This window comes from Molothrus ater, chromosome 2 (genome assembly GCF_012460135.2).
Source record: "Molothrus ater isolate BHLD 08-10-18 breed brown headed cowbird chromosome 2, BPBGC_Mater_1.1, whole genome shotgun sequence".
NCBI lineage: Eukaryota > Metazoa > Chordata > Aves > Passeriformes > Icteridae > Molothrus > Molothrus ater.
In genome coordinates, this window is record NC_050479.2 from 46847302 (window position 1) to 46866122 (window position 18821).

At 32.4% G+C, this 18821-nt stretch overlaps 1 long non-coding RNA gene across 2 annotated transcripts in view; it reads right to left on the bottom strand.

The window, feature by feature from the left end:
• The window catches only part of LOC118684049 (uncharacterized), a 101932-nt gene that overhangs the window by 11674 nt on the left and 71437 nt on the right, over window positions 1-18821 (bottom strand). The gene's annotated exons all lie outside the window — the stretch shown is intronic.

The following is an 18821-nucleotide window of genomic DNA, read 5'->3' on the forward strand; positions in this document are numbered from 1 at the left end:
AAGTTATTTACAAGAGACTTGGAAAACAATTTATCCCCCTTACATTCACAGCAGCTTTTCATCTACTTGAATACTATTATCATATAACTACTTCTCTGTTATAGAATAAGCAGATAGAATGCTCAAATATCCCTTTTTATTGTTTTAGTATACTATGGTCTCATTTTGTATGCTATTATCTCGCACCCTCTGAAAAAGATAATATTCCTATCCAGTAATTCAATATACCACATTCTGGAAATTCTGTTGCCTTCTTTTATTCCCCTAATTACTTGTTTCCTTCTTCTATACATGCCACTTTAATTTCAGTTCTTCCTATTGCTGCCAATCTTTACAGCCAAAATTAGTAAAACAGAAATTAAGTGAATAAATAAAGAGGAGGGAAGACTGGTGCTTGGCAGTTCAATATTCAGTCTGGCAGAGCTCTTCATTGCTTCTTTACTGTTTATTTTGGCTTATAAATTCTGCACTTCAAACAAAATCTACACATTACTTGACAGGATACAGTAGTGTAGCAGTCATGGAGCTGTCTCAGATTTGTGTGACAGAAACAGTGTAAAGTTACTCATAGATTTGTAGACCTTGATTTTGTGGCATAATATAGGCTATACTTAGCAGAAAACAGTTGTATCAGTTCCTGTGAGATTCCTCTATGTGTAGGGAAACATTCAGCTGTAGGAAAGATGACAAAGATCAATGCATTACATTTGAATCTTCAAGAGGAACAGTACTCTTATTTCTCCAATTCATATCAAGAACTGAAAAAAAAAAATCCTGAAAAAAAAAAGATTCTGAAGCTTAATTTTTTTCAAATATATTTTTAAGACAGTTGTGACAAATTCAATTACTTTACTGGTATTTATATATATTTCATAGACAATGTGAAGATATAAAAGTCGTTCTGCAGTTATGTTTTAGCATATGTAATTACATATGTCTTAAAAACACTATTAAAAAGTATCTATAGGTAAAAACATGTATAAGATATATCAGTAAATGGATATGAAAGCTTGTGTTTTTATTGTATGTAGAAAAATATTAAATGGCCAGTTTGTGTTTTTCTGTGGATCTTAAAGACCATCCTATTTTCAAGTGAAGGAGACACCATGATTGATGGAAATGGAGTGCTGAGAGGAAATTAACATCATTTACTTCCTTTTCTATCAAATCATTATTTCAACCTGCCAACTTCCATTTTATTTTAACTCTCAGGATAAATGCAATACATGTAATTCAATTGCAATAGTAATGCAATTGTAATAGCAATGCAAGAGTAGCAGTGTATTTCTTTGCTCACAGGAAGCTGTGGTCAATGCATGGTACACTCATCATATGTATGTCCAAACTGCCAACTTTGTAGCCAGATGTGAATTTATTTAGTAGTTAAAAAATAAGAAAATTTTTAATACATAATAAATTGACAATTAACAACTAGACCCTCTAATCCTGTGTCCAGGTTGCAAACAGCAACTTAGAGGCTGTGTGCTTCTTTTTCACAACCCTTCATTCATTCATTCATGTTATGACACTGCCACCTTTGATGATGTATTGGGTTCATTTGTCAAGTCCTGTGTGTTGGGGGCTGCAGGGGTAGCAGGGGAGAAGGAAGCAGGGACTGGTGCCAGCCTGCTTTGCAGAGGAGCCACAAGTGTGAGGAGGAGAGAGATGCAGACAAGGTCCTGTTGTGGACTGACCACAGCCACCCATTCTCAGCTGGACTTAAGGGTTGGGGAGATGGAAGAGTCGGGAAGCAAGGAATGAAGAAAGGAGGGTGTTTTCAGTTTTTACTTTGGTTATCACTATCCAACTCTACATTTAATTGGCAATAAATTAAGCTAATTTTCCCCAAGCTTTGTCTGTTTTGCCAGTGATGGTAAGTGTGAACTATGAATTATTGTTCACACTTATATATGAATTATTATAAGATGCTTTTGCATCTTATTCCCCACCACCACCCCCCTAGAAGAAGGGGACTAGAAAAGCAATTGGCTGGTCTGTCAGCCAGTCAAATTCAACTCACCACACTGTACTAGTTAATAATTTTTTTAAAATAAATCATTAAAATAAATTAAATTAATATGTATGCTTTTATAAATAACATTATTATATTCAAATATTTTATTAGTCAGTTGTGGAATTATAATTATGTTAAATTAAATAATGCAGCATTGTTCTGGGAAAATCTTACTGCATTTTCTTATCTCTTTCCAAATTTACATTCTCGTCTAGCTTCCGGCTATTATTTATTTATAAAACCTTCATGGTTTTCTGTCTGTATATGCTGAAGGCCTCTATGTTGGGGGAAAGAGGTGTCATTTATATTTTATAGCCTCCTTCCATTTGCTTCACAGGAAGTATAGATTTTTTTGCTTGTATGTTTTCACTATTTATTTTTACAATAAGGTTTGCAATTCCAGATATTGATTTCCTTGGAAATGTCTTAAATATTTACCAACTGTTGTGGTACATTTCTGCTCATATCTTTTTTGTCTAAAATTCCATAGTTTTCAAATTCACAAGAGTCACTTTTGTAAAACTGGCCTTTTCCTTTCACCATAAAACTGAGATCTACCAGTGTGCTCTCCCATATTGGATAAAGTTCTTACAGAGGAAAACAATTTTTTCTCTGCAAATTGTAAATTCTGTAGGTATTTTATATTTGAAGTTTGAGCATCAGAGTATATCACAGATTTGAACACTGCAGGTTTTATTTTTCAGCTGAAAATCAGTAAGCTATTGCTTCATGCACTGGCTAACCTCCTCCTAGTGTGTTTTGGGGACTTACTGTGATATATTTTGGTAATGGAGTCCAAACAATAAAACCTTCCTTGACAAAGTGCACTCTCATTCCCCTTGTCCCAATTCAGTTTTAATTGCAAATGCTATGAATAATATTCCTGATTTTAATATTTCAGTCATGAGAGTGTTCCTAACACAGAGATGTATCTACCGACTAAAGTGGTATTTCCATTTATTTTGATTTAATCCTTGATTTTGTACAGGCACTCAAATAATTGTTGAAACACAAGTTCAAGATCATAAAAGTGTCTCTCTTGTAATTAATGAGATAAAATTTATTTTAGATCAAATTAATTTTTCTAATACTATCCATAATATAATTAAAAACTGAATTAGAAAATGGAAGGAATTTATTCATATGCTCAACTTAAAGCTTTCATTTTAGCAATTCTTTTCACAATTCTAGGGATTGCTTGACAGCTGACTTCCAGAGTCAGCTACATCTTTCCTCAGTGATCAAAGAGGTGATGGGCGTTTCCATGATTGTAACATTTTAGTGAGGGCAAACTGAGATGTTCTTCACCCAGAGAACATTCCACAGCCATAACAAAGCACAGTAACAGAATCCTTCATACCAAATGTGATCACAGGGTTTGACCTCCGCAATCTATATCTTGGTCTCCTGAATTCCCTGATGCAACTACTTTGTATGCCTCTGACTGGTGCTCATATTAATGTGCTAGTTGAATATATGTGAACAACCATTTCAAGATAATCAAGAAGGGCTATCAAAACTATGCAATAACAGTTTTTAAAGAATGATGTTGACATGTGAGACATAAATGTTTTACTAACACAGATATTAGTTAAGTCTGATTAAATGGAAAAAATTCAGGGAAATACTGAGCAAATCCTCCAAAGATTATTGCAATATATATTTGTCATGCTCTTTGAAAAGAATTATTTCATGAAGATTCTCATGTCTGAAAATTAGATTTCTCAGTTCAAACCATGCTTTCACGGTAGAATGAAGAGTAGTGGTATATGTTTCAGAGGAAAGTGAGCCAGACTTCCTTAGATAGCCATTGCACATGCTTACATATGGTCAAATGAATCCCACACAGCGTGACTAAACAGAGTTCAGTCAAGTTGACCAAAGAATTTAAGCTGTACAGACTGAATACAGACTGAATGCTTTCTTTAACAGCTCTTATTTCAAATTGTATTGCATCAGTATTTATGCATCCTAAGAGAATAGGGACAGAATTCACTTTGTTTAACTTTGAGGAGGAATTTCCGAAACACAACCTAAGATGGATTTGTAGCATTCAGGATTATTGAGCATCTAAAATTTATGAAGTGGTCATAGACTTTATAGACACCTACTTTAGATTAGGTGCCTAACTCTTAGTGGGATAAATTTAGGAAGAGATTTCCCATGGTTATTAATCACTATCCACCTTTAAAAGATAACATAATTGAAATACTTTTACAAATATAAATATGAATACAGAACAATATATTTAACTCCTTCCTCTCATCTTCCTTGCAACTGCTGTTCATTTGGGGAACCAAAAAATAGAATTTAAATTCATATTGATGAAATATTTGTCAAATAAAAAAGTCATAAATCTGAAAATTCAGAAAAATTAAGAAAATTATAACATTGTTTTTCATGTTTTTTCATATTAGACATACCTCAGTGACTTCCCTCAAAGTCTGTTTGTAGCAAAATTTTGAAATAATGAAATGTAAATAAAAATCTTATTGTAGTTGCTGTTATTATAAGTGTCAAATGTTAGGGCACATTATTACATTTCATATGAAATGGTCAGTTTAATGTGTTGTGATTGACAAGTATTAACTGCAGCATTGCTGCAGTCAGTGAAAAAATTAGTCATTCCAATAGAGATTTTGATGTTAATTTTCTATGAATTTACTTATGTTTGCAAAAATTATCATCATATATGTAAATTAATACATTTTATGCATTTAAATTATCATATATTATTTATTGAGACAGCTGTCAAGATTAAGCCATTTAGAATGTCACCTTGAAGGTGCTGTTGGTTTTGGCTTGACATAGCTGTTGTGACAGCAAGGAAAACATGCTAGGAGCTTCTAAGTAGTCTTTTTTTAGCTTTTATCCAATTTTATCTTGTGGTTTTTAGTTGTATTTTGATGCCTGAGCAAAAAAAGAAAAACTGAGATAAATCCATAAACCGAGATAAACCCAGTACAATTTTCAGAAGTAAATAAAAATGTCAGATAGTGTTTTTATTTTGGAGCATCTTTTTTGGCATACACTGTAGAGCTTTGATTTTTTGGGGGGGGGCATTTTTTAAATTTTGAAAATCAGCAAATCAATAGAGTATCTCAATGGGTGGTACTGCATGCTAAGGTAAACAAAATACCAGGATGTCTGAATGTGTTAGGAACTTTCTTGGTCCTCAAGGTCTTCAAATAATTCTTACAGATGTGCATAGGCAATGAATTCAGAATTCAGACATCAGAAACCTAAAATTGTACATCTTCCCAAACTGCCACAAATTCAGTCTTTATAAACAAATACTAACCTTAAAATCACATTTACTTTAACATTTTTATCCTCCAAACTATTTAGTAGTGTTCTCTAGAAGAAAATTTTTAGATTGTATTAGCAGTGTCTTAGCCTAAAAAATTTTCTTCAGAATTGCTAGTCAAAAACTTTTCAAGTTAGTTACTCTGCATATGTCACAGTGAAGAAAGCTAAGGAAAATGCAAACAGCTCGAATACAATTATTTTAAATAACAATTAAGATTGTGGAGAACAGTAAAAAAATAATGAAGAAAAATAAAATAAATGGAAAGCATTATTGAAGAATTTAAAACTTTTTGCACTTAGTGTAGATACACATCTGCATATATGTATTTTCATAGTAATTCTGACTGATACACAGATGTTTTACATTTATTTTACACATGAAAGTAATTGTTTCAGAAAAAAAATGCTTTAAAATATGCCAATTTATATTGTCTGTGCTTTTTTATGTTTCTATGAGGTCACATAGGTATTGAAAAATGGAATTTAATGATTTCTGAACAAATGAAAAGAAATTAACATCAACATTTTACTAGAATAAGAAATACTCTCCCAATTTTTGACATGAATAACAAAAATCTTACAAATAATGTAGAATTTTTATAATTTGGTTTTAAAAATAGTATTTTTCCAGTCTTTTTGACATAATTGAATCAAATTTTTCTAGGAAATATATATATTTATATATATATTATATTTTTATATATTTATATATATGTACAAACCATTATATGTATATATGAACTATTAATATATATTCACCATGTATTTTATAGGTACATAATTTTGGGGAGGTTGGGGAGTTGTTGGGGTTATTTTTTGTGATTTATAGTCTGGTCTTACTTAACAAGAAATTTATTGCAAAGGATTTGAAATACAGCACTAATAATAACAATAATAATGAAGGGCAAGACATGAAAAACTTTCCTTCCACATTTCTGATTTTGTAAATGAATGAAACAAATAAATAAAAGAAGCTGTGCATGTTTCCACTATGCTGGGTGCCAATCCATATTCTAAGATAAATAAATGAAGACAGCAGCTTTCCTAAATGTGGGTTTCTAAATTTTACCAGTAGTTAATTTTACAACCAATGGGCTAAATCAGCTGATGTGTATTGTCAGACTTAACTCTACAGTGATTTACACTTTTTGTTTCTGAAAAGAGATCTTTCCATATCTCTCTAACAACAAAATCAGATGACAAATCTGGAAAGTACTTCCCCTCAATGTCTTGTGGCTTTACGATTTCTTGGCTGATCTCTGTCATGGTCTGGTTCCACTTTCAGCCATGATTATTGAAAAGAAATGTAGTGCTAGTTCAAAATCAAGCCTAAGGACTGGAAATTTACACATTCCCATTTGAATTGCTGTTGGCTTCACAGATAATATTTTGTGTATCACAGGTCCTAGAACTCTGCACATTGCTTTAAAGACATTTAAAGCTGATCCACTTTCAAACGCTAGAATTCTACTGCATGTAGAAATAAAGCATACCTCATAAATGTTAGGTATTGCTCTGAATTTTCCCTATGCAAATGATTGTAAGTGGAATCTAGGCATAAAAATGGTATGATGTTTTAGGTAGAAGCGTTCCCTTATGCTTTATACAACTTCTTTGTGTTATCATCACAAAAATAGATGTCTCAATGTGGTCAATATAGATGTACACAAATAAAGATCAGGATTAATCTGTTTTCGCTTTACACATTATCATTGGCAAAATACCTAGCTGCTATTTTTGGTAAGTTGTTCTTGTTTAGAAAAAGACTGTGGTTTGTTTTTGTTGTTGTTGCTTGTTGTTGTTGCTGTTTTTAGGGGGGTTTTGGTTGTTTTTATTTGGTTGGTTTTAGTGAAAGTTTTTGGTTTCTTCTAGTGAAAGTTCTTAACATTCAGTACAAGAAGACTACACATAGAATAAATATCCATTTCTCATACATACACTCCGGATTTTTATTGGAACTGGGTAAATATTGAATATCTCAAATCATCAATGAGAAAAAAAATCAATTTGAAAAAGAAAAAGTTCAGGGGAAGAAGATAAAAGTAATGTCTGGCCTAAAATAAGCAAAAAGCACTGTCTATACTTGACTGGCAAAGATCTCAGATCTGAGATTCCTTCTCTCTTAGTTGAAAGAAAAGGGAAAACATTCACTTTCATAATTTAAAATGCTTTGGGATATGCAGACCAAAGAGTCATTGATAGGAAGCAAGAAAGGAGGGACTTTAACTGGCCTCATGTATATTATAAATAAATCAAATAAACATTGCATGACTTCAGAGCTCTCAAAATCTGTCCTTGGTCTGTGCAACTGTCTAATAAATCCTAACTTGCTACAAGAAGCCTCATGCTCTGAAAAATAAAAGTAAACAAAAAATAGAGAAATTGCTTGTTTGTTTCTTGTTTCTTTAAGCCTTAGGGAACATGCTACTCCATCATGTCCTAAGTATTTATGGTCTACCTTACTAAAAGGATTCTGAAATTTATGTAGAGATGTATCCAAGAGAATTTAAAGCTATGCTATAGCATAATGCTATAAAAGAATATTTTCTGCCTATCTGTGGTTCCCATTTCTTTCAAATTTGTATTCATATGATTCTCATACACCTTCCCAAATAAAGTTCTTCTGAAGATTAAACAGTTAAAAAACCCAAAACAACCAAACAAAAAACTTTGCAAATAAACTGGAAGAAGATATTCTTTAATCTGTTTGTCAACAGAAAAATTCCATGAGGCAATATCTGTAACTATTCTCAGACCACAGGGCTCATGCACATTCTTCTGGTTTATCTGAGTGAAAATCAAGTTCTAGGCTTATAAAAACCCATAATATTCTGGGTTTTCTTTCTTGTCAAGAACAGTATTTCAGAGTTTATTTTTTATTCAACTCTGCCATGACTCCATTTCTCATTTCAATTTTCTGCTCCATGAAAGGCCTCTCATGCCCTTTTAATATCTCATCCTCTTTATAGGTAAATTCAGACGTATTTTAGCTTTTTTTTCCCCCTCATATTCCCTAATATTTTCAACATTCACCTTGATCCTGTAGCCTTGGCAAGTTTCTCTTTCCTCCAATGAGCCATATGTCAATTATTGCTTTTATCCATGTTTTCTCTTACTATAAGGCACTTGGCCATGCTGAGTAACCAAACCAATTAAAAACACCAAAAGGTTATTTTTTTTAATAAAAAATAATATTACATGTAACTACTCTAATTGAGTCAATATTATTGTGGGGTTCTTTTTTTTTGGAGAATTCCAGAATTACTAGGAACAGTGGTTTTCAGCACTTCACCTCCCATAAACCCCAAACCCCTAATATTTTTCACTTTAAAAGCAAAAACAAACCACAATTGAATTATTGTTCTCATAAAACTCTTTTAAAATAAAGAATTCAGTAGTGTATTATATAACTAATCTTTTTTTTATTTTAAATTACTCTAATTAGATTTTTATTAACAATAATATAAATTAAAATCTGAATGAGCACCTACCTGCATTTTTACATTAATCACATAACGAAAAGTACAAAATTTATTAGTGTTGCACCCCGAGAGCAACATTTAGTTAATTAATACATTGAAAGCATTATTTCTGTATAAGCAGATTCATTCAATCAAAGATTACTTAATTTCTTCAAAGATGATTGTTACAGAAATAATCTTTTACTTTGTCAATAGAAATTTTAAATATTAATAGATTCTGACTTGACTGCCTTATCTTGGGAGCCAGAAGTTATTAAGAGGATTTTTAAAGGATAAGACTAACCCCGGGACAATCCTTTCTCAGTGAGAAAACTATCACAATACCACATTTGCATTCTCAGAGTAAGGTAAAATGGTGAGTCGGTATTTTTTATTAGGCCAACTCTCATATTTGGGGAAAAAACTAAAAAATAAGTCTTGCAAGTTTTTTTGGGTTTTTTTTGTTGTTTTTTTTTTTTTTTTTTAATTTGTACCATACATTCAGCCATATAGTAACTGCTGACCTTACATTTTATGACTATATATACTCCAGGAAGAAATTGGGGCAGTTTAAATGTAGTGATCAGTGTTTGCAAATCTTCAAGTACATCCACTGCTGTCCATCGACTGCATACAGAACCTATGCACGTTCTTCAGAGGATTGCTTCAACATGTGCTGAAGATATGGAGGCAATTTTGACAGCTAAGCTGGTTAAAATGATTCCAATGTTATAGTTTCAAGCTTTATCTATGTAAAAGAACAATTTCTACAGCAATTTTAGGCTGGTGCAGTGATTTTAAAGCTTGGGAAAAGATAAAATCTAATCAGTATGGCTGCATGATTAAAATAACGTGACATTTAGGACCATGATTGATGAGGAATTTGATTTGGACTATGTCTGGAGTTGACCAAAGATTTGTGAGAAGCTACATAGAGGGTGTTGTACAGAGCCTTTTGGTGAGCAGAATTCAGTTGAAAAAGAAATGTGTTTGAAGATTATTTTGGCCAACTGTTATATATGCTTCTTGTGCCTCTTGCACACTTTCAAAAAAGAACATATAAGCATGAGTAAGACTGTGTGTATTTTTTGGTCATATAAAAATTCTTTGAAAACTTAAGGTAGCTGACAGCAGAAAAACATACCATTCCATGGAAACTGTAAATCAGTTAGTGTTTCAGATTAGGAGTAATTTTTACCTTACCTCAGAAGGAATAAATAGATGACATTCACAACAGGATTTCTTTTTTTCTCCAGAAGAGCAGAATGCTCACTGGAAGAGTACTGCAGGATTCATGCATTTGCAGATACAACTTTTGCTTTTTCTCAGGTAAGAAAGGATGGAAGAGAGCAGGAGGGTTCTGCTGAAGGTCAAGAAAGTCATAATACCATTTGTGGAACAGAGCATTTAATTGGTATTCTACTTGCATGGTGTCGACCCTGAACCGATTGAGTTACAGTGTTGCCAGAACCTAGGAAGTCACACAGAATTAATTTGAACAGACCTCCAAGGGTCTCATAACTTTTCATCCAAAAAATATTGAAGAATTACAGAAATCAAATTTGGTTTTATTTTCAAGTAACACAGTCAAACAGCTCTTAAAGTTAATTAAATTATTTAATGCGCTGAAAGAAAAAAGTACCACTTACATACTGATACAAGTAAAGCAGACAAGGAGGCACAAAATTTTTGAGTGCTGTCACATTTGACATAACACTTTAACTTCTCATTAATGCGGACATTTAAAAGATTTATTTTTCTGTAAATCTTCCTCACAAAAAGCTAACAAATTCATGAGTGTTGAAAGGATGTTTTATACATTTAATACAAATATCTGGAATACTGACTTTGGAAGGTAAATGAGGTAAGACAAGAAAAAGCTGGCAGTGTGGAGACCTTTTTCCCCTACACAGTATTTTAAGTCAACACAAAAATCCCACAGCTTCTAAATTGTTGTGGTGCTTTTGTCTGAGGGAAAATTAATTTTCTTCACAGCAGCTTGTATGGGGCTGTATTTTGGATTTGTGCTGAGCACAGGGTTGATAATATAGAGGTATTTTCATTATTGTTCATCAGGACTTACCCAGAGCCAAGGCCTTTTCTGCTTTTCCCACTGTCACACTGATGAGGAAATTGAGGTGTCATGGGAGGTTGGGAAGAGATATAGCCAGGACAGATGACCCCAACTGACCAAAGCGACATTCCAGACCATGTGCCATCATGCTCAGTACATAAAGTGGGGGAAGAGGGAGGAAGGGAGAGACTTGGGGAGTGATAGTGTTTGTCTTCCCAAGCCACCATCATGTGTGATGATGTATGGGACCCAGCTCTCCTGGAGATGGCTGAACACCTGCCTGCTCATGGGAAGCAGTGAATTAATTCCTTTTTTTTTTTGCTTTGTTTGCGTTCTTTCTCTGTTAAACTGCCTTTATCTCAGCCAACAGTTTTCTAGCTTGTACCCTTTAAATTATCTCCCTGATCTGCTAGTGGGGGAGTGAGAGAGCAGCTGCCTGGGGCTGGCTGAGGTTAAATCATGACAATAGCAGGTTTTCATAATTTTGTGCCTTTCATTATTGAATTAGCTAGACAAAACTTTTTCTAGTAAAACAGTGCACACTCTATTTAAAGCTTTTTATCCTAAAATACAGAAAAGATTTATTTAGTTAGGGCATTAAAATATAAATATCTTTTCTATAAATTGAATGCCACAAGATAAAGAACACAGGATTTCTTAAGAAATTGAATGTGTACAGTTCATTTCATTTAATTTATTGCTAGAATAAGTTTTATTAATGCAGAAAATAAATTACTGCTAATGGGGCAAGCTAATATTCCACTCTTTCCTAGATGAATTATGTATAGTATACTTTGTTTTTGTTTTCTTTCTGGTGGTATCTGAAAAACTATACAAGAATTAAAGTGTTTTTATCAGAAAATTTAAAAAAAATTTTCTCTTGTTTGATGATGATTTCTTTCTTATATTACTTCTGGCTGCAGATTTATAGCTGTCAGGACTTCTCTATGTAATTAGCGTGATGGAAAGTCCAATATTTGGTCAGATAAAGCAGTGTGTATTTAAATAACAAGACAGGTTGATAAGTTTAATGAAATGGTGTGCGACATTATTCAGCAAAGTTTTCAGTTAGAGAAAAGGTCTCCCATGTAATACTGTGAGATTTAAAGTTTTCTTCTGTTATCTCTAAAGTAATTAATATAGTTTGTCTTTTTTACAATTTTACATATAATATCACTGAAAAATATAGATCTAAAGACGAGAATTTGAATGAAAAACTTTCTGGAATTACACTGAGTATTCAGAACCAAGGTTTGAACTTTTGTCTTCCATTTCTTATGTAAATTGCCTAATGCTAGAGTCCTTTCTTATGTCTGTTAATACATCAGTAGAATTTGCTTGTTTCACAGTGACTATCATAATCCACTATAATACAGATATGAAATGACAGATATTTTAAAATAAAAATAGACTTTTTCTATAACAGTTTAGCTCTGTTCTTTCTAGTTCAAGCATTAACAATGGCGATAAAAATTTCACATTTCTGTAATAAATGTGTTGATGATACATGAACTAAAAAAGAAAAACTGCTCTCATTCACTTATAGGAAGGTTTAAATTGAATCAAATTTACTGAGTGGAGTAGTATTGACAAAATTTGTTTTCCAAATTCCCTCTCTGTCCTGAACTGGTCTTTAAAATATATCCAGAGGGAAATTCCATTATCTATTTAAAACTAAGAACAGAAGAGAGAATTTCAAGGTCATACAATCTTCCAAAAACTGAATTCTGAGCAAAGCTTTCATAGATTTTCTAATAAAAACTTGTAATACTACAGCTGACAAGGATTTCATTCTGTTGGCAGTATACCATATAGAGCAATATGAATGTTATTTTAAGAGCAATCTCTTAGCAAGTATCACAATCTGTTGAATCCTTATGAACTAATTTCTTTTTTTAACATACATGGAAATTAGCAATAAATAAATTGCTTTTCTAGTTCTGAATTTCATTTACTCTTGGATATATACCTCATGATTTCTGATTGCATCTCCTAAGTTCCTATAATACACATTAACTAGGAAATAATTAGATTCACTCAGAAGCATCAAAATGTGTTCTCTCTCAAGCACTGGAAGTTTTCACTTGTCCTTCAATCACTTCATAACTAACTACCTATTCTTTTTGCAGATAAGTTTCTTCTTTCTAGGTGGAAACACAAGTAACATTTTGAAGACAGGGATGTTCTTACTGTGCTGACCCCCCGTCACTCCTATATTACTGACTATCAATAGATCCTTGATACTCTTTCCTTTTTAATGACAAAAAGGTTAATATCCTATTTCTATTTCACTTATGATTACTTACTATTACTGGTAAAATATTTATTCTGGTTATTTATTTTTCACATTTCAGCTTTTGGGATATTATATCTACTTTTTCATTTCTCTCATCAATGGAATTTATCCCTCTTAATCTTCTAAATTAAATCTACAAAGTCTGAGAAGACTACAACAAAGACAGTGGAACTGGATAAGTATATCTTTCCCAGATGGTTCTTAAACCCTAAGATAAATTTGATCTGTTCTTTGAAATCTTTCCAACTTTTAAATTATTTTTTTTTTTTTTTTTAGGAATACTGATCACAGCACTTATTAGTAGTCTCACCAATAATATCTTCAAAAACTTACATCATCAATATACTCTTATATAAAACTTAGTTTTAAATATTTTAATTTTGGGGTTTTTTTTTGCTACACAGAAAAAATAATTTATATTTTTCATAGTGTCATCATAGAAGATAATTATGTGTGTTCCACATTTCTAGGGGTGCAAGATGAACTTAATACTCCATGAAATGTTTATAGACAAACGAAGGAAGAAGCCACATGAACAAATAAGAGACACTCTAAAGAAGGTTTATGGAGAATATCTAAATGGATCAAATAATAAAAGAAAAACAAAAATGCTGCTGACAGAAAAGACTGATTTTCTCATATTATGCCTTCCTCTAGAAGGTTCACATTTAGGAATTTTCAATTTAGTCTTTTTCTTGTTTCATCTTGAAACAGAATACTTCTGGTAGTTAAGCTGAGTGAAACCATTTTGTTTTACTTTGACTAAACATCAAGGTGAGTTTCTCTGGATTGTTACTGTGACTGAAATAAATTATCCTGCATAATACAAAACACAAGTCTCTGTTGTCTTTCTGGGAATAGACTCTGTACCCAGGCATGACCTATAAACCACATGTACATGCTAAGTTCTGCTTGTATCTTTGGGGCTTATTTTGAAAAACAAATAACCAATGCATAATGAGAAGAGTTGTCAATTCTTTGACCTTAGGCCCAACAAATTCAGTAGAAAAACTACAGGACTCATGAAGTACTAGGGCAACTATAGTGTACATACAGATTTATAAAGAAAGTTAAACAAACTAATTCTGACTTGCCTTGATAAACCAAATTAATTGCTTTGATACTCTATGAAGGAGAAGGATTTTTTTATTGTCATTCTGACAACTTTGAGCCTTACTTACTGTGTGGTTTTCTCCTTCATATGTGTTTTTCATGTTTCGTTTACCTGTAATTACTTCATAAATTGCTTCTCTCCTCTGTCCTATTTCCAGATAACATTTTGGAAAATTTTGTGGCTGAGTTAGGTTATAAAAACTATTAAGATGCATCTTCAGATTGTCACTGTGGATGATCAGAACACATCTATCAAAATTTTGGGAAAATAATTTCTACTCAGAGTTAGAGGAAAATAATAATATATTTTTCCAAATGTTTTTCTTTGAAATACAAGTAAATATTAGTTTTAAATGCATTATTAGCAATTAGGTATACTTTTTTCATCTTGCTACTTCCTAGAAAGCTGTGTGCTATCACTTTTACATCCATATAAAAATGGCCTTTAAAAATTGAGGATTTGAAGACAAGTATTAAGAGGAGGAGAAAGCCTACCCATGATAAAAATGACATCTTATAGGACACTGAGAAATTCCTGATATTACTTTCTGACTTTTGTGTAGCATATTATTTTAATATGCTAATCTAGCTTAGAAGTGTTCCAATTTATAGATGCCAGTTCCTTAATTACCTCTAAGTAGTCTATTAATGAAAAAAAAGGAAGTTGTTTTAGTTTCATTAAAAAGAACCTTTGTTAACTCTATTCTCCTTTAATTGTTCTTCAGTACATTTGAGCTTTCAAAGGGAACTAATCACTGTAGTCTCTACAAAGGGGAATTGTATCAGTCTGCGAGAATTCCTAGGAACTGCAAACAAAAAAACCTAAGTAGACGTACAACAGTCCACATAATTTTAGTAGACTTTCAAAAACCTTGTGACAAGGTGCCACACAAGCAAGTACTACAAAAAATGGATAACTGTAGATAAAGATGGTATATTTAATCATCTCATCTCTCCAAAAGTATATAAAATACCTAAATGAAAAATAGATTATCATTATTACATTCCAGTATACAAAAAAAATTAATAATAAGGGATTTTGAGGTTATATCCTAGTTTCATATAGTTAAATACTTCCAAGAGTGATTTAGAAATTAAGTTAATGGTAAGGAAAATACTCCAGAAAACAGATTTTTTGATTGATTAGTTCTAGACAGATTGAAAAGAGTGAGAATATTTCTACTTAATAGAAGTCACAATCAATAAAAAGAGAAGGTGTATTACCCTACAACAGTTGAACTTTTCCTTAACAAGCAAATGCTTCCAATATTTGAATTCCCACATTCGTGTGTATAGTCCTAGGCCTAAGGATTTGGATTTGAACTAGTGCAGTTATGGTGGTAATGGTACTTCCTGATATTTGGAAAGTAGAATACTGAGAAGAAATATTAACTAGAACATATGAAAGTAAATTTAATCATCACCAGTCAAACAGCAAAAACTGACCTCTTAGATCAAGCTAGAGCTGACTTCAGATTAAAGCTCTAATCCCATCAAGAGCTATTTTTGCTAATGTAACATACGATTTTTTAAATTAAAGTTTAGAATAAGTTTTAATCAATTCACTTCAACGTGGAGTATTTCCTTCAGTTCAATTCACCAAAAACTAACCCTAAAATTTTCATAAAATCCTATATTTCTACTCAGCAAAAAAATGTGCAGAAATCAAGTCAGTGATCCTGTATTGCCAAAATCAAAGCAATTTATGTGTATATAGACTCAGAATAGAATAGGAAAGATCAGCTGTGACTTGCATCCCTCTGCAGTGGAAAGGGACAGCAAGGTATACGAATTCTTTCACAGGAAATAGAAAGTGAGCATTCCTATTGATATCTAGCCTACCTTGCTGTATCATTTAACACATGATTTTCCAAGTCAACACTTGATTACAATGTTTGAATATTTAATTCTGGAGATTTTTTGAGGAACTCCTTTACCATTATATAAATCATTTATGCATTTTCCATTACTATTGTAACAAAGCAACCTTACAAGCGATTTGTCAAAATTCCTGGAAACAAAACACATCTAATCTATAGCTGCTGAACTATATAGCAAATATAACATTCCTCAATTAACTACAAGTTTATCATAGTAAGATGTTGTATTTCTCATTCATTGCTTATCCCAAATCTTCCTCAGTGAGAAGTGGAAAAAAATCTGTTTGAAATGGCAGCATTCAAAGTGGGTTTCATAATATGATGTTGGGACGGTTCAGCAATGAATACCAAAGCCCCAGTTTTATTTAGGTTTTGATTACAGGAAGGAAGAGGAATATTCTAAGAAAAGATGCAGATTTAAATGCAATGCAAATTTAAACCTACTTTTTCCTTCTTCCTTCCAGGAAGAAGGAAAAAGTAGGTTTCTTCTCATGCATTTTGACATGTTTACCACTCAGAGAAGTAATGTATTTATAGGAGAATCCCAACTTTTATCCAGTTTTAGAAGTGTCTTAAACACAGCTTGAAAAACACCAAGAGCAAGGCATTATTTCACAGAGAGTAAAGGTTATTGCTTCCCTGGAACCAAATGCCAGGTTCATACAAGGCCAATACCCTGACAGAATTCCCTTATTGCAGGATACTTCTTAATACCCTAAGCCACTATAAAGGAGCTAATTATTCTTCCATGTGAGTGAAAGGAATTAATTAGAAAAAATCCTGAATTTTTATGGAATGTACATGAAGAGATGCGGCTTCAAACATTTGAGATATGTCAGTAAAAGATGCTTCTAGAGACAGAAAATTTCAAGCAGGTGACACAGAATGCTGCCAGTTCTAGCTGTTCATCATCACAGAGGAAAAAAAGATCACCATAAAGAGGACAAGCTGGGTAAAAAAAGCCTGGAAATTGAACTTATAGTCAGGGTGTTTTCATTTTTATTGTTCTAACTATGCTGACCAATAGATTTTATTTAATTATTATGAAAAAATTTGTACATGAACAATTTCTATGTGTCCTAGTTTCTCTGAACTAAATTAGAAAAAGGAAAATTTGTTTGTATCAGCACACTTCTGACTTTAATTTAAATTCTGGTGCAAATCACATTTCTACTAAAATGAGCTGAGAATGATTTTCTTTGTTATTGATTTTAGATTCTGTGGCTTAATGCTCTATGCTTACCCTGCCTAATTAAATAAATCAGCATTTTTCAAGACCAGAAAATATGTATACTTGTATAGGACTTTGTATGTCTTTTGAGCTAATACTCTGTTAGGGGTAATACAGTATTTTGCTTCTTGAATGTGTAATTTTCTTTGGAGTGGTGTTTAGAAATAATTATATATTAATGTTAAACTGTATTGCAGGCTTTTTTTTTTTTCTGAAGTAGTTAATTCTTAAAAAAAAAACTGTTTTCCATTCATATGGCTATGACTTATTTTGAGGGAAAAAAACCCCTAACAACAGTATAGTTTTATGCGCACATTAAAAAAAAAAACAAACAGATAACAAAAACCCACAACACAAACCCCTCAAAACCCCTAGAATGTCAATGACCATGTAGTCAGGAAGAAAAGTGAGAATGCCAGAATATTGTGCTGAAGATAAGGCCTGTAGGACAAGTTTAATTTAGAAGTTGCCATTTTAAAGGTGCTATAACCAGTAACATTCCCTGAAGGTTTCCTCAGCTGTTGCAAGCATGTCTTGATGATATGCTGATTTCATTTCAGTATTTCATAAATACTGTGTTTGTTGAACTCTCTTAAAAGGCAGTAGGAGCTTTTCTGTGCTGCCTGTAGTATGGATAACTTCCTGTATTAGCTCCAAAAGCACAAGGGCAGGAAGTTTTCACTAAGCACAGAGCAATGACATTCAAACAACTTCCAATAATTCTGGCGCTGGATCCTTCTCTGAGTATCAGAAATGGGGTCATACTTAGAGGCAGGTCAATGAGCACAAGTACAGGGGATTCTCACCTATTTTACTTTTGGAGGTCTCCTGGCATCCATAGGGTTAAAGACTGTAATTTTTGTTCAAATTCAGGTTCTTTACTAGAAAACTGTTCAGATTTAGTATATTGCCTTCTAAGTATATAAACATAAATTGCCAGTTTTACTTTCCAATAGTAGCAAGAATTTTAAAGACCCTCAAATGTTTCTTCTCAATAGTTATCACATTTTCACAAGCACCTAGTTTCATTCACTAGCTATAAAATGTTCTTATCTTAATTTCTTACTACTGTCTCTGTCAATTCAATGCAAGTATAATAATATTGTGATATGAAAGAACATGAGAAATAAAAAAAGGAAAATCTGAAGCACTGTTCCTAATTTTGCAGAAACCATAGTACAGACAAAAAAAAAAACAGAAAAGCATTATGAGTCATTAACATATTGCTAGAAACCTTACTTTTTAAACTTCTCTATATCAGACTTAAATTTAACTGCATTTCCCAAGGTTCAGGGCATGACCTGTTTCAAAGGGTCTGTGCCTGTAACCCCTATTCTTATTTTCTGCTATCAAGGCATACAGGAAGTGTGCATGACCTGGAATGCCTATTTTTGGCTCACCAATACATTCAAGCCAGTACATTTAGAGGTTTTCCAGTGTTAA